Raw genomic sequence first — 15,556 nt, 5'->3', positions numbered from 1 at the left:
GTATTGTTAGTAGACCCAGCTGTAGCCCCGTTGAACACATTTTGTGCCTAGAAAAGAATATATATATAAAAAAACAACCTTCACCTGAAACCAGAGTGTTCCAAGGTTTTAAAAGAGTTTTAAAAGACAGTTGCAGTGTCATGCACGCGCACACACTCATGCACACAGGAAATATGAATAATTGATGCCTCTTTGTCTGTTACTGCTCTGTTTCCCTTCTTTCACCATTCATCATGCTCTGCAATCTTCCGTGGCTGCTGACAGCTTTGAGGAATCAAGGTTCCCAACATTGTATTTGTTCTCGCCTTTCTCATTAAAGGTCACGCCGTTTTTTGGAGCACATAGTACGACTCATTATCCCCCAGTGGGAGCGAAGCTCTCTCAAATCTTCTGTGAGATTTTTTTTTTCCTTCTCCCCCCCCCATTTGTGGATAACACCATCACGCGTTTTTTTTTTCATGGAGCTGGAGCCGTGACAGAACATGAATCATTCATGCAATAACAGCTGTGCGCGTGTGTGTTGGCAGCCGTGTTGAGGCATGTGCAACCACTCGTACACGCGCAGCCTTTTGTCTTAACAACCATCATGATGAGGCAAAGATGATGGTTGATCTTTCCCAACTGTTTAATGACCGTGCGTGATTCCTACTGAAGCATTTTAAATACGCGCGTTCTCGTCAGTGCCGTCGCTGTTTGCGCCGATCCGTCAAATATGACCACGTCGCACGCACGGCGCGCTGCAATCATTTGTGCCGGTGCTGAAGTGCACGCGGCGGCTGATGGAGAGCCTGGTTCTGTGGTGCAGCCACAATCACCTGAGGCTCATAATGAACAAAAATCAAAGAGCTCGTGGTGGACTCAGAGCTTCAAATATAGATGCGCCAGCAAAGAAACTCTAAATTATAAAACGTGGATTCTTCAATCGCGCGTTCGATCCCCGCAGCAAAGAAAGCCATTTTAATCAGCAGAGTTTTGCGTGAGGTTTGCTGGAACTGAGAGGGTGAAGTTCCTCAGTGGGACGGTTCACTCAGTATTCACGTTTGTCCATCAACAGTGTGCGGTTGGTGGCGCTCATGGCGTTTTATCGTCCACACAACCCCTTCTGGAGTTTCATGGAGGGAACAAATTCCACCCAATGGGAGCCTAATGTGGCCAGTGACTGCAGCATGGGAAAAGAACTACAGATGAGTTGCGCTAATGTCGCCATTTCAACCTTCATGACACGTGGATCTACCATGCAAGGAGTACATGGATGTGATTTTTTTTTTTAGATTGTGACATAACATCACAATGGTACGGGACAGTGGAGAGAATAGTACATTTAAATATCTATCTATGATCAATATTTTTTGTTACGTCTTCCCACTCATTTGATTGTTGTCCCGCCCTGATTGGTTCCACCTGTTCCTCCTTTACCCAGATTGGCTTTGTTGCTTCCAGATTCCCACCTGTGCAGGACCGGCTTTGTTTGCTTGATTTCATAACTATGCCTGTTTGCTGCCAGTTTGGTTTGCATGATTCCTGACTTCATGACTTTCTCCTTAATTAAAGAGCCTGTTTTGTGGATTTGGATTTTTACCTCTTCTGTTTTACTCCTGGGGCCATATTATTTATTTAATTATTTAATTGAAACATTTGAAGAACAGACTTAAATCAAGTTAGATACATTGGCATGACCATGGAAGTGATATGAGGTAATGGTCACTAATTTTACCAGATTTGTTGAAGCACTGTCCTTGTACATAAGCAACTGTGAATATACAGTTCAGACTGATGATAACGTGGGAAAAAATTGACAAATGCCAAAATGTTTAACAAACCATAAATTACATAACGCAAGAGCAAAGTTGCTCAAAGCTGAGCAAAGTGTCCACATGTCCTCTCACAATTTATTCCAAACATGATTTCATGTGTAAATGTATTTATTTCTTCCTGTATGAGTGTCAATACAACATTTGTGGTGATTAGGCTTCTTCCAGGTGACTGTGCAGACATGCCAAAGTAGACCTGAACTGCAAGTTGTAGTGAGAGGAGTTAGACGAGGTAACAGCGGTGCCACACTTGACCTCTGAAAGCTCATATTGCCTGGAGGTAAGATACGCCTGAATTAATTCTGTAATGCATATTTCCATAATAAAAGGTATGGAAGCCTTAAAATCCGCAAGTGTGCAGATGTAACGGCAGGCATATGCTGTTTCCATCGCACATGAAATCCCATTTAGCACATGATTCTTGTTGATGTTTGCCACAAGCTTATCTTGCCGTCACACTCCTAACAACTTTGAATGCTGAGAAAATAAGCTGCTGGGTGTTGCAAGGGTGGCCAGGATGCTCACAAATATGCCACCTCCTCACAAACTGCAATAAAAAGACAATAAAATTACAACTTTGTTGATGCAGTAGAAACTGTTTAGGCATCAATGTGTTGGATGATAACAATTATTTTATGCTGTGCTAAGATGATGTTTCACAGCCTAATAATTCTTGTTAAAGCATTATCTTTGGATGCAAGAAAACATGCTGTAATGTTAAATTGCCTAACAGCAAATAAATACCATCATCCACTAAGGATAAAAACAAAAACTCAATTTCTGTGGAAATCCTTTGCTATTTGCTGTCTATGGATCATTTTCAGGTGACAAGAAGGGCACGCAATTTCAAACTGATGCACACTTCCTAGTGGTTAAGTCTTCAAAATGAGACTACAATAAATAGCATTTTAGCTTCCCTTCCAGTATATCTTTATTCACTGCAATTTTATTTTGCACTGATGTATGCAACTTTAATATTTCTTGATGATTTCACCCTGTTTTTCCACCTAGATAGTTAATAGATGGAATTGATGGACAGCTGAGGAGTTAGAAAAATAATAATAGTAATAAGCAATAAAGCTAAAATAATAGGATAATACAAATTATACAGTTCAAACTACAATTACATTTACTTGTTGCATTTCCTCCTGACAGAGAAGGACTAAGCTAAAGACACTGGTGCTTAGTGACTATAATGGTCAGTGTTACCACATATAGGTTGCCGATGTGTCCCAGACTTGCAGTTTTGTTTTCCAGGTACCTCCGTTTTCCTGCACCTGACAGGTGATCTGAGTACTGTTGCTACGAGAAATGGGAAATTAATGAGCCTGCGCTGTCGCGGCTCACAGAGCCTTATGGCCTCCAGCCCACGTGCAAGTCACATGACTTTCAGCAATCAATAGCACCGTTGCCAGAGGTCAAGCAGCGCTATGCCATACAAGGGATATTATGGTGAGTTGCTTGATGCTGTATAAATGTAATTGATGTGTTCAAATTAAAGCAGCTTTTGCAGTATTTTAGTTATTGCCTGTGATGCAGATTTAGTTTAATCCTTTTTTTTTTAAATATATATATATATATATATATATATATATATATATATCTATATATATATATATATATATATATATATATATATATATATATATATGTATATATATATATATATATACATATATATATATATATGTATATATATATATATATATATATGTATATATATATATATATATATATATGTATATATATATATATATATATATATATATATACATATATATATATATATATATATATACATATATATATTTCTGTTTATTTCATACATTAATGTGACTCTTTACATCTTGATAGCAAATAAACACTTTGAGATCAAAATGACTTGCAGTCAGGGAATTCGCAGGGAATTTGAAGGCTGTGAGCGCCACGGCCAATTAATTTATGTTTTCTTTTCACAGTTTTCCCTGTGTTGTTTTCTGATGGCAGCAGGCGATTATAATGCAGCCTTTGGGGCAGGGCTAATTCGTCATCCTGTCATCATGGTGGTGGAAGGGCAGACCGGACACATGCTCGCTACTGCCCCCCAAGATATTTGGTGGCACTACAAGAGAGGGCGCTCTGGCGTCGAACCTTTCACAAACTGCAGCTGTACAGTAGTACAGCAGTTGCAACAAAAACAAAGAATATATATATATAATCATTTTAGAGTTGCCAGGTTTATTGTATTATATTTGGATGACAAAAAAGACAAAGATCATCTCCACTGGACATTGTTTTGAAAAGATTTATATTAAACTCCTGATCCTAGTCATCTTTCCTTGTTGTCGATTCCATTCTTGGCTAAAATTAATTCAGAGTTTTAATTTATTTTTACATTAGAGTGGCCAAGACACCTTCCTCGCTGAAATCCATCACGGCTGTCTTAGAGTGAAGCAACTAAAGACAATTTAAAGTTGCCAATTAGCCTGAAGTGCACGTCTCAGGACGCGGAAGGAAGCTGGAAGAGCCGGTGAGAAGTGCCGACTCAACAGTGAAAGACCCGGGGCAGAAGCAAATCCACAGCCTTCATTGCATGAGGTAAAGTGTGAGCCCCGCCCCTCTTCTGCACCGACCATTTTTATTTATTTTTGGTCTGCCACTCCTTGGGTGTTTTGAGCCTGTTTCCTGTAGCCAGATTCAACAGAAAAAAAAACATACAAAAAAACTTGACAGCTCAGATGTGATTAAGTGGAATAATTTAGAGGGGCACGTTTTATGTAAGAACCCCTTTGATCAGCAACCAAACACCAGTAGACATCACAGCAACCCGGAATGTGTGATGTCAGTGAATTTGTCAGTCTTGTAAACAACGTGAAGCCTCTTTGACCACAACAACAATATATGACCAGCAAATTCCATTTTTACAGCCTCAATATCACAGATACAATTTTATGTATCACCATAAGGAATCATCCAGGCTATTCATTGAAATGTAATCACGGGCTCTTGTGCTCTGAATTTCAAAGACGTTTGAAAAATGTCCATCTGATTGTCACAATGGACAGCCAATTTGGATGGAGGGCGAGCACTTTCAGCTATATCATGGACAGATGACAGATTGTCTTGATGTGAGGGTAATGATGATGAGCGAGATGAATAGTGGTGCGATTATATCTCATCTTTAAAAGGATGTGCCCGGACAACTTGGCATAACCGGGTGGAAGATTCACATTTTCAGAAGAAAACAAAGGCCACTCATGACCCTGATCTGCTGATTGTGAACATGTTTCAGGTTGACATAAAAGACGAGGGCTTTACCTTGTAATACCCTTAATACTTGGGCTCAGCTATATATCAATTTACTGAGCTAGATAATCTAAAATGTTCCAGAGCTGTCTCTGTGATGCACTTTCAGGCCTCAAATATATGCATACACATCTATTTTACATCATACATTTTCCGTCTTCTTGCCACCTTCCCACTTGAAAGGATTGATGATTAAAAATATATTGGTTCTCACGATGAAAAATAAAACCTTTAAAGGGAGGGTTCAACAATTTGGCAAATCCCTCTCATGCTATAATCCATGTAGTCGTATGAGAAGGTACATTACCTTGAATTATCAACACATGCTGTTTTGAGATCAAGGAGGCAGAGACACAAACTGCTCAGTGAATGAAAAAAACTCTACCCTTCCTCAAAACTAAATCACTCATCAAATACACAATTCAGCAACTTCAAAACACCAAGTAAATATTTATGGCACTGTCTTAGGTGGCACTGTGACTCACAATTTAGGGAAATGTACCTATTAATATGACACGTGGATTATGGCTATAGTTGAATTTGCTAAGCAAAACAAAAAAAGAGTTGAACTATTGGTTTAACCTTGCAAGCCAGACCACAAACTGGTGTTAGACTGTTTCCAGGAACTACTTATGGCCAGCAATGAAAGCTTTTGGGTGGGTGGCACTTGTGGTGGGTTTGTTACATACAAGTTTATAGAACAATACAGGCCTATATGTAGTTTTCTTGTGTGGTTTATTTTCCACATTAAGACTTCTTGCACATATATTAGAATAATTTTCTCCCTCATGATTGCTGGCAGAATGGATAATTTTCCTATTTAAATAGTATTTCAAAGTAAGAACAGTGCTGTGCATTGTTTTTTGGAACAAAAGAAAGCTATTTCCTTCCCTCAAGTTATATCTGTTTGACTTGCAAACAATTTCAGACTGACACTGGCTGGCATTTCAACCAAAAAAAGAAACGGACTGCTCTTTTTTACCCAGGGAAATTATGTCACAGCATAGAGATTTAAATAATCTTAAAAAATAGTCCTTCTCTTGAACAATTCAAATGAGGCTTTTCACATTATTTCCTGCAATTGTCCTTTGCGTTCTCACCCGAGAGAACCGAGAGACAAAGAACTAAATGTTATTAACCATCCCTAAAGTGCAGTAGGTTCAGCAGGACTTGGTGTTGGGATGTTCTTATTATGTTAAAACAGGTTAAAAGATAGAGAGAGAGAGGGAGAGAGAGAGAGAGAGAGAGAGAGAGAGAGAGAGTTGAGGGACATTTTGTGATTGCTGTCCCTGTGGTGCCTTTCTCTGGGTGGAGGGAGGGAGGGAAGGGGCCCAGCTGGAGGCTGTTGTGGAATGTGTTCTGGAGCAGATGGGATTGTTACGTGAGTCAAGTCTAGGAACTGCACTTGTCACTTTGGCGTGCTTGCATGCAATAGTAAATTCATGGCCTGTCCTGTGTACTGTTGTGCACACACACTGTCTGCTGAGAGTCAGGAGATTGTGAAACTTTGCAGGCACATGATGGCCTACGTTGGAGGACTGCTTAACACTGTTTGAACATAATGGGGTGGTTGACAAGTTCCCACATTCAAAGTTATTCCCAATGTAACTTTGCTCCAGTTGGATCAGGTCAGTGAACTAGATAGTGAAAAGCTGTTATACAACTCCACTGTAACCTCCAAGCCACTGCTCCCTGTTTGATAAATGCATAGTGGCTCAGTGATATGTGGTGTTAGTCTGCAGCCGTGCACACACAGTAACAGCAAATGAGTGGCAATGAGGGACAGTGATACTGGAAAATTGATAGGTAATATGAGTTTTTATCCAGGTTAAAGTATGGGAAGGCAACATTGAAAGCACATAAATGCATTCACTTCCTAGCTGTTGGATACACTAGTGGGAAAAAGTTTTTGGACACCTTATTCATTTGTGGTGTACTGTTTTGTGCTAAGAATCAGTCTTAAGTCTCCCAGTGCTTCTTATTTAGTGCATTTACCAACATTAAGTCACATGCTGCACATGCACCGTTCCGTCCAGCTCAGACCTCCATGGTTCAGCAAGATGATGTCCCTTGCAGCACACAGATAGATAGATAGATAGATAGATAGATAGATAGATAGATAGATAGATAGATAGATAGATAGATCATTCATTCATCATAAAATATAAATTAAATATCAGTCTATTGGGTGTCTCTGATCAATGAGTAATTATTAATAATGAAACACTATAACGTCTTTCCTTTTTGTGCATATGAAGATGTAAAGGCTGCCTGGTTCCACATGCTGAGATGCACACCTCTCGTCTCTATAGACTTGAACGGGAGACAGTGATTAATGCCTCTCTTCCCTGCTGCGTGTCATCAAAGGTCCACCTAATTTAGCTGCGTCTTTTTGACATGTTGGCTGGAACGCAGCGTAATCCAATTTTGGTGGGAGACAGAGCTCCTCCAAGGCTTTCGGTGATTGCCCACTCATTTCAGACTAATTGTGCAAAAGTTTCACAGACTGAGGTCGAGAATAACTCTGGATGTCTCCCCTCTGAGCCTGCCTTCGGAAGTGGTGTACTGAAGAATGAGTAATGGAGATGGCTTACTGTCAGAATATTTAGCGTTTAGAAATATGTTCATTCAGATTATTCCGCATTGGTTTAATATGGTTGTTATAGTAAACTAGGAGACAATGTGATAGTAGAGATGATTCAAAGGATACGAGGATACGGGGCCATGCTTTTCTGAATATTAAAATTTGGTGTATGAGTGGTTTGTCCTATGATGATAGAAATAATCTACATGTTTTTCATGCGACTGTTAATAAAAATGAAATCAACTGATGTTTCAGAACTACCGTACTAAGCCATATTTGATGATACATTATGCTTTGTCAGAGGATTTAATTGGACTTGAGATATGAAGTCAGTTGGCGTGTCAGTTGCTGAGAACTTTCCAAATGCCCCTAAAATGCAATTGCCTTTACTGGTGAACTTCACTTGACTTTCTCTGAACTTTTGATTGTCCAGCTTTTCAATCTCTCTCTCTCTCTCTCTCTCTCTCTCTCTCTCTCTCTCTCTCTGTTTTGAATATTCAAAAAACTCTAACCATAGTTTCCAATACTCCTTCTCTTTTGACTTGTTCAGTCGTTAGTTTAGCTTCCCTTAATTTTAAAGATCTCTTGATGTTTGGCTGCTGAGTTTGCAACACTGGTTTGCCCTTAATTTCTTTGCTTTGCTTGACTCAAAATCAATAAATATGTTTTATCTGATTGCTAAAAAAAAAAAGAGGATTATGATATTGCGTGACAAAGTTAGCGCGTAATGAACACATTGAGTAACACGTGACAGACTCTGGGGTTGAGGAGCAAGGCGAGAGCCAGGAGGCCGGCGGATGGATCTCTGTCTGCAGTTAAGTACTGCACAGGACTTTCAAGTTGAAGATCAAGGGCCAGGAGCATGAAACTCAAGATTAAACTCAGCAATCTGTGTTCCAACATTGGACTACTTATGGTCATATGGCCTGAGCTGCGGGGTAGCCGAACATTTTGCCACTATTTTACGTGTTCGAGCACCCTCAGGGTAAAGCTGTGGCGCTTAGATAACTAAAGCTGTAAAATAGATCACCTTTCCCCCAGGCCACAGGGTGGCTTTACTGGAGCAACAACCGCTTCAGAGACCAGGAGTACAAACTCTTGGCTTGTGTAACCTGCAGAAACCCAAACAGGTCTTGCAGGCAAAGCTGGAGGATGTGTATTATTAATTATTAAATTCCCTGCCTGCCTCATAGTGTAGTGCCAGATCCAACAGGGTGTTCATTACTGAGATTTTAAGGTCATCCATCTATCAGTTTATGCCTCTAACTAGCTGTTTTAGCCTGGCTCTTTTAAGGGGTAATCCTTTTGGCTCACATGGAAAGGTTGCACAGAAGCCCTTCTGATGTTTTTTCCAAAAGTCCTAACCCAAGTGATTTTCTTTTCTTTCATCTTTAAGATCTTTAGTTGCAATATGGGTTGGTGGGGTGAACTATAGAAACTGTTTTAAGATGACATTTCATTAAAAAGTAGAATTTATTTATTTATTTATTTTTAGTATGTCAGAGAAAATGGATATTGAATTAACGTGGGTGCATTTAGGATAAACGTAAACTGATCACTTATAAGATGAAAATGCAAACACAGTCCCTCCAAAGCCAGACTGAGGAATATCCCCTTAATTTTTATATATGTATTTATTTTTACCAAGCATGCAGGGATCCCCGAAAAATTCATTTTTTTTTTTCTTAACATTTTCACAATTCACGGTTTTTCAGTTGCTAAGCAGGATAGGACCGTGCCGTTTCGCTGTCAGAAAAACACGCCCCTGTTATCTTGCAGCCCATCGTTTTTTCCACACTTCCGGCACCAGTTGAGTGCGCGCTGCTTGAGTTTGACAGTTTTTGCACGGGACCTTTTCTACAACCTTGCAAGAAAAAAAAAAAAAAATCAAAACATAATCAAAACATAATCAAAACATAATCAAAACGGAAACTTGCGAATCAAACTGTAGAAACAAATGAAAAAGCCCTAATGGGAGAAAATTCTTATGAGAAGTTCAGAGATGGGCCCACAACTCATGAACCTCAATACTTATTACTATACTTACTGCCCCCCAAGTCCCCAATGCCATATCAATAGTAAATGTAACAGTAAATTAAAAATTATATAGTTATTATTAATGAATTATAAACTTCTATTTTCTAATAACAATATCAGTTCATACGAAACATGACAGTATGATGTGTGTGTGTGTATGTTACTTTAAAGCGAAGCGCATCCTCTTGGCGAGAGCTGCGCATGCGCCGGCGGAGAGCGCTCTCCTGATTTGACGAGCCCAGGATGTGCCTCACGATCCACTACATCGCAAGTCTCTCCGCCACTAGCGCACCATCCTCTGCACCTGCCCACTTCTGAGGTTTCGGTTCGGAGCGCTGGGAGGGGTCACCACTTCGCAGCGAAGCCAAAGGAGGAGGAGGCATTTCCGAGACGGCGACAAGAAGCGCGGTACAGCCTCACATTCAGCACCAGGGCATCGAGGAAAGCGTCCGGATCGAGAGCATCTCGCAGTGTTCGCCGAGGAGGACATCATCTTTTGGGAATTACTGAGTGAAAGCCAGCGCTGGAGACAGTGTGAAAGACCGGCAAGAGGTGTCATCTTCAACGGTTTTGAGGTGCGTCGCCTTTGCGTGGCTCTCCGCGGATCATGCCTCGGCTCGGCTAGTCACACTGGTAGCAGCCACACTTGCTGCACTGATTGACCCGCCGCGCTGCTAACGCTAGCTCAAGGCGAGGTCCGCCTCTCCATTCATCATTGTGTTGAAGCTACTTTGACTGGGACACATTTATCCTCCCCGCCAAAAAAATAATAATAATATATATATATATCCCATACATTTATCCCACGGTGAATTAATATATATATTTTTAATTATTATTGTTTCATTTATCTCCTCCCGGACTGCCACGCCATTTTAACAGTGGAGGCTGCAGCTCCTCCTGTTTAGTGCGTGCTGCCGACCTGCTAACGCTGTCTAGACCGCACTCCGAGCACCGCTATCCAGTCAGCCCGGTGCTGAAAGCCTGGGCTGCTGCTGCTGCTGCTGCTGCTGCTTGTGGTGGTGGTGGGGACAAGCTAGGCTGCTATGCTAGACAGGAGCTAGGGCTGAAGCTAAGTGACACCGGCTGCCCACTTTGAGGCTCGAACTGTAATTCACGTCCCCCTTCAAGTCACTTAGGCTCCATTTAGAAAGAATTCGATTGCGGATGAAGTCAGCGCTGCGTGCTTGGATTCTCCTCCGTTTTCCGCCGTGCGTTTGAAGGGTTTTTACGTATCTTTTGTCCGAGGCAAGTAGTCCTCCCCTTTGTTTATTATTATTATTATTTTTTAACTCGCGTGCGTTCAGGGAAATTGTCAGAAAGTCGTTCTGGCTTTTGACGCCGAGCGTTTTTGACACTTTGCGTTTTATTTACGCGTGGAAAAAAAACAACAATGTGCCGTCGGCTCTAAATTGTCAATAATGTCAAGATTCCACCAGCTGTTTTCAAACAATGAGAACAATTTCAGGAATGGACAGTGACAACACAGCTGACTCAGCCCGTTCAAGTCGCGGTGTACACAGCCTCATCTCCCTCCAATCCGATCGCAGCTCCTGTAACCTCTCACACGCTGCACTCACTTGCACTAATTTAGATTTCTCCTCCTTCAACCGTTTAACGTGCGTGTGCGGTATTCTAATAGGGTTACGTTCGGACCGAGAGAGAGCCCTGTGCGTCTGTTGAGCAAGTGCCACACAGCAGTCGGAGCGTAGCGCTGTGACCTTATGATGGTTTGCCACATTCCCTTCCTGTAACCGGATATATGGAATCTCAGAAGAAGTCTCGAGGGGTGCCAGAGCGGCTGTATTTAGACTTGACCGTTATGTTCAGACTCACTGTCAAGCCTGACCACGTCCACTCTGGTGACGCGTCTCACGGAATCAGCCTGGAGACGGATGAGTCAGAAATATGTTGAGTGCAGAGTGCAATGAAAAGTTCAGTCAGGAGGGAGTCGGGATTGTCTTTCCATGACAATTGCTCAAACGGTTTGCACAAGCGTCAGTGAACTAGTTTCACCTCGGTTCATATCTGACAGAGCTGTCTGCTCCATGGGAAAAATCGAGTTAGATCCAGTCTATCTATGTGTGTTTATTTGATGCAAGCATTCATAAGTAGACTAAAGCCATTTGCATAAGTGTAATTTCATTGTGGACACATACATGCAAAACAGTTTGGTTTAAAATGAGTGATTGAAGTCATCATTTCGAAGGGGTTCCTTTCAGCTCCGACATGCCATTTGTGATGAAATAAAGCAAAGAAAGTAAGAGAGCCCCATTTATTCAGTACTTGTCATTTCTTCCCTGTAATTTCAGGCCTTTTGTGGAATCAAGCCTTCCTCTGTGACTGCTGATAAGGGAGAAGCTGTAATTCTAAGGCTAAATCAATGGCAGGGAGGAGTGCCTTGTGTTTTCCGTCTCCAGGGAGAGGAAGCAGTATTGGCTGAGCACCATGCAACCCCCTGTTGTTGCACTGACGCAATGCTTTGAGGTAGCCATGGTTCCCCCCTCCACCACTAACATGAGCTGGATTGCTCCTCGTCAGCCCTGAGTCTCTCACAAACGTTTTGGTCCTCCTTAAGGAGATGAAAAATGAGGTAGTTCAGGGGACATTCAACAATCGATAGGAGCGCTTCTCTCTACCATATCAATTTTAACTCCCGTCTCCCCAGGGTGCATGCTAAAGCTGGAAGGAAAAAAAAATCAGCATGCTCGAGGTGAAAGTTGTATTTCGTCATCTTTAGGACCTGGGTCCCCGTTTAAATGTGTCACAAACATTAAGTGCTTCTTCAGAAGTTTGTCCCTGGATGTTTTGTAACTTGGCAAATATTGAGTGTGTTTGTCAAGAGGTGCTTCAGGAAGTTCTGTTTTCTATTCTTGCCAAAAGAGATTGCATACCAGGGAAATAGATTTTAACACATTGAGCCATTTTCGTCCATTCCAAGTTGCATTTGTTTGTGTTCCGTATTAAATCTCCTCTTCAGTCTCCGCACGTATTGTGGGCTACTTAGAACAACAGCTGCTGCCAGTTGCTAGTTTCTCTGTGACTTTATTTAACATTTGAGTCATTTCGGAGTGTCACGATTCACTGGCTTCCTTGTGGCGCTCCAGTTAATTCACATGCACTTCTTTTTAGGATACACCAACATTTCCATTTTCATTTAGTTCCTTTTTCATACATATTTCCAGACTTTACATCAAGCTTTTTCCCTTCACATCTTGGTTTGCATATGGCAATCATGTACGGTTTGTTGTGAAGGGAAACTGGAAAACCTGGTTAGCCCACTCAACCTCGTGTAATTAGGGAGTAGATTTGATTGCCCTCATGGATCTGCAGCTGCCGCCCCTGTTGCTAATTGCTGATATGGCGCTACCCTACGTCAGACAGTAAAGACAAAAATAAGGTTGGCGCTTTGTTTCATAGGGGACACTGAAGTCGATGATCCAGCAGTGCCTGAAAGTATTGTGTCAGCAGGAGCCCAGTGCAACTGGAGCGACTTCTCTTAAGTTCATTTTCATGTTCGCTGGTCCGTTACAGCCACACCCACAGCCCTTAGTGAGTCATAGTTTACATTGTTAGGGGCCCGGCTTCTTTCTCCATATCATTGAAAACAACAATCAACCCAGTTGCTTCTCGATATTTGTTTCCCTATCGGGACGGAGCCCTCAAAGCACCACCAGCCCGAAGGGAGAAGGCTGACGTTTTGTCTAACTCCATTGAAGCTAATCTAATTTAAATAAATAAAAAGCGCAAAAGTATGCACGGACCCTTGTGTCATCACAACATGGTCTGTGTGAAAAGGTTTTAATTAAACTTTAATATCTTAAGCAGCTCAGATCTTATATTCAGGTTGGAGCTGAATTTTTCAAAAGCGCCTCAGAGTTGTGCTGTGCATATAAGCTGATGACGTCTGCGGAGAGATCTGCACACATTTTTATAAGTGTGGGCAGGCAGGACTTAGAATTGATGTGGACAGCTTGATGACGTGGTGGGCAGGTCTCACGCACTCTGATATGGCGCAGCAGCTGCTCTGATCCACTGCATAAGTTGCTGAAGAAGGAAAGAAGCATTGTCAGCATTCTGTGATTTGATTAGAATGTGTGACCCCCAACCTGTAACTCTTACTTTTCAACATTTCCTATAGAAAGTTGGTTACTAGTTGATCCTGTTGTAGTTTGCCTTTTCTCTTATCCTCCTTTCTGACTTTTGTGACAATAAATTGGCTCCAGCGCTATGGCTCTGGTGTGAAAAAGACAAAAATGTAAGTGTTTTTAATGTTACTGTTTCCATAAATGTTAAATGTAATATTCTTCAGAATGCACGTTCAAAGGCTTCATTGAAACTCAACCTGTGCCTCTGCCTAACTCTTCACTTTATGAGGCATATTAATGGCATTTTAGTTGGGTGTACCATGACTGTTGTGTTATGAAATAGGGCTGTTTTAGTGAAACTAATTCAGCGGTCTAAATGTGCCGTGAGCCATATGCTTGGCTGCATCCTGGCACTTGTTGAGTGAAAGTTAGTGTTAAGCAGTTTTTGCTGAGGCGGGTTGAGTTTGCAGACTCGTGCTACACCTTTTTCACTGAGACACATTCGTACATGTGGCCAGAAATACATCTGCACTGGTTTTAATATGCATGGGAGAGAGAGAGAGAGAGAGAGAGAGAGAGAGAGAGAGAGAGAGAGAGAGAGAGAGAGAGAGAGAGAGAGAGAGAGAGAGAGAGAGAGAGAGATGTGCTTCTTTTTTCTTTGTCTCTTTTTGTTGCAGAAAATACAGAATCTTAGCACCTCTTTGCCATAGCAACAGTGGAAGTTTCCCAACGTTTGGCCCACTCCAGTGTTTTATTTTAATTGAGATGGAATTTGCTTAGCAGAACCATTGTCCAGGTGATGATATATATGACAACAAATTAGCATGGCAGTTTGTTTGTTTTTATCAATGTTTTACCTATGTATTATAAATGAGCTAAGGTGCAAAGTAGGGTACAAGACATTGGGTTTATCTTGATATCCGTCTGGAAAACAAAGAGTTACGAGCTGGCAAATTTCCTGGTATGACGCGCTTTCACTTGCGTTCATTTGTGCAGGGAAGTAATTAAAACTGGCGCGAAAAGCGATGGTAACCACGCGAGATGGGGCAAAACAGTACATGACACAAAGCCGAGCTAGTGCATTGTTTTCCTTCACATTAGCTCACTAACCCTAACCCTTGTTAATGCTGCAGATGCAGTTTTGATACATTTTTGATGAATTTATTCTCTGCAAACAAACACATTCATCAGATAACGCAGATCATCAACCAAAATTGTTGAAATACTCAAAATTGCTATGGGATTGATTGTGTCACTTCCTATATAGCTACATATTGTGTACTTGCAGGTAGCAAGTTCAATTTTCTCTTTGGTGTTTCCAGATGGAGGAGTGCTACCAAAAAAGACTTTTCCAAGCCTCTCACCAAAACCGCTGTCTTTTTACATCTGTGACTGTAAATGATCTGTTTTTCTGAGCGACAACCGGGCTTAGGCCAACATCAATGCATTTTTTCCTGGCTATAAGAAGCTAACACACCCATCTCTGTGTGTTTTGCAACGACAGGGCACAATTAAATTGAAGAAGATATTGTTGGAGAAGCTGAGAAAAAGAAGGAGGAAACGTAGCCGAGCCAGGCAACCAGACAAGTCTGTTGTTTTGAGAGGGTACAAAGTTGGCATCCAGTTATTTTGTGGTCAACTATGCTAGCCAGGTGCACGGCTTAAATAGGAGGGATGTCGATCTCATTGTTATAAGTCAGTGAATAAAAAGCAATCATTTTGAAACTAGGCTTTTAAGGTATTGAAACTAT

General features: G+C 41.4%; 1 protein-coding gene and 1 long non-coding RNA gene across 2 annotated transcripts in view; one reads left to right on the top strand and one right to left on the bottom strand.

Moving 5' to 3' along the window:
* The window catches only part of LOC142900744 (uncharacterized), a 289,985-nt gene that overhangs the window by 42,771 nt on the left and 231,658 nt on the right, over positions 1 to 15,556 (bottom strand). The window lies entirely within an intron of this gene.
* The window catches only part of ctnna2 (catenin (cadherin-associated protein), alpha 2), a 258,023-nt gene continuing 252,434 nt past the window's right edge, over positions 9,968 to 15,556 (top strand). Inside the window, exon 1 of the mRNA XM_076045078.1 lies at positions 9,968 to 10,292. The gene's annotated coding sequence lies outside the window, so the exon portion shown is untranslated. The remainder of the gene's footprint in view (positions 10,293 to 15,556) is intronic.

Source organism: Nelusetta ayraudi, unplaced genomic scaffold (assembly GCF_046127955.1).
Source record: "Nelusetta ayraudi isolate G7.1 ecotype Tasmania unplaced genomic scaffold, CSIRO-AGI_Nayr_v1 ptg000004l, whole genome shotgun sequence".
NCBI classification, from domain to species: domain Eukaryota; kingdom Metazoa; phylum Chordata; class Actinopteri; order Tetraodontiformes; family Monacanthidae; genus Nelusetta; species Nelusetta ayraudi.
Note: the sequence above shows the minus strand (reverse complement) of the source record. Positions and strands in the feature narration are given on the sequence as shown.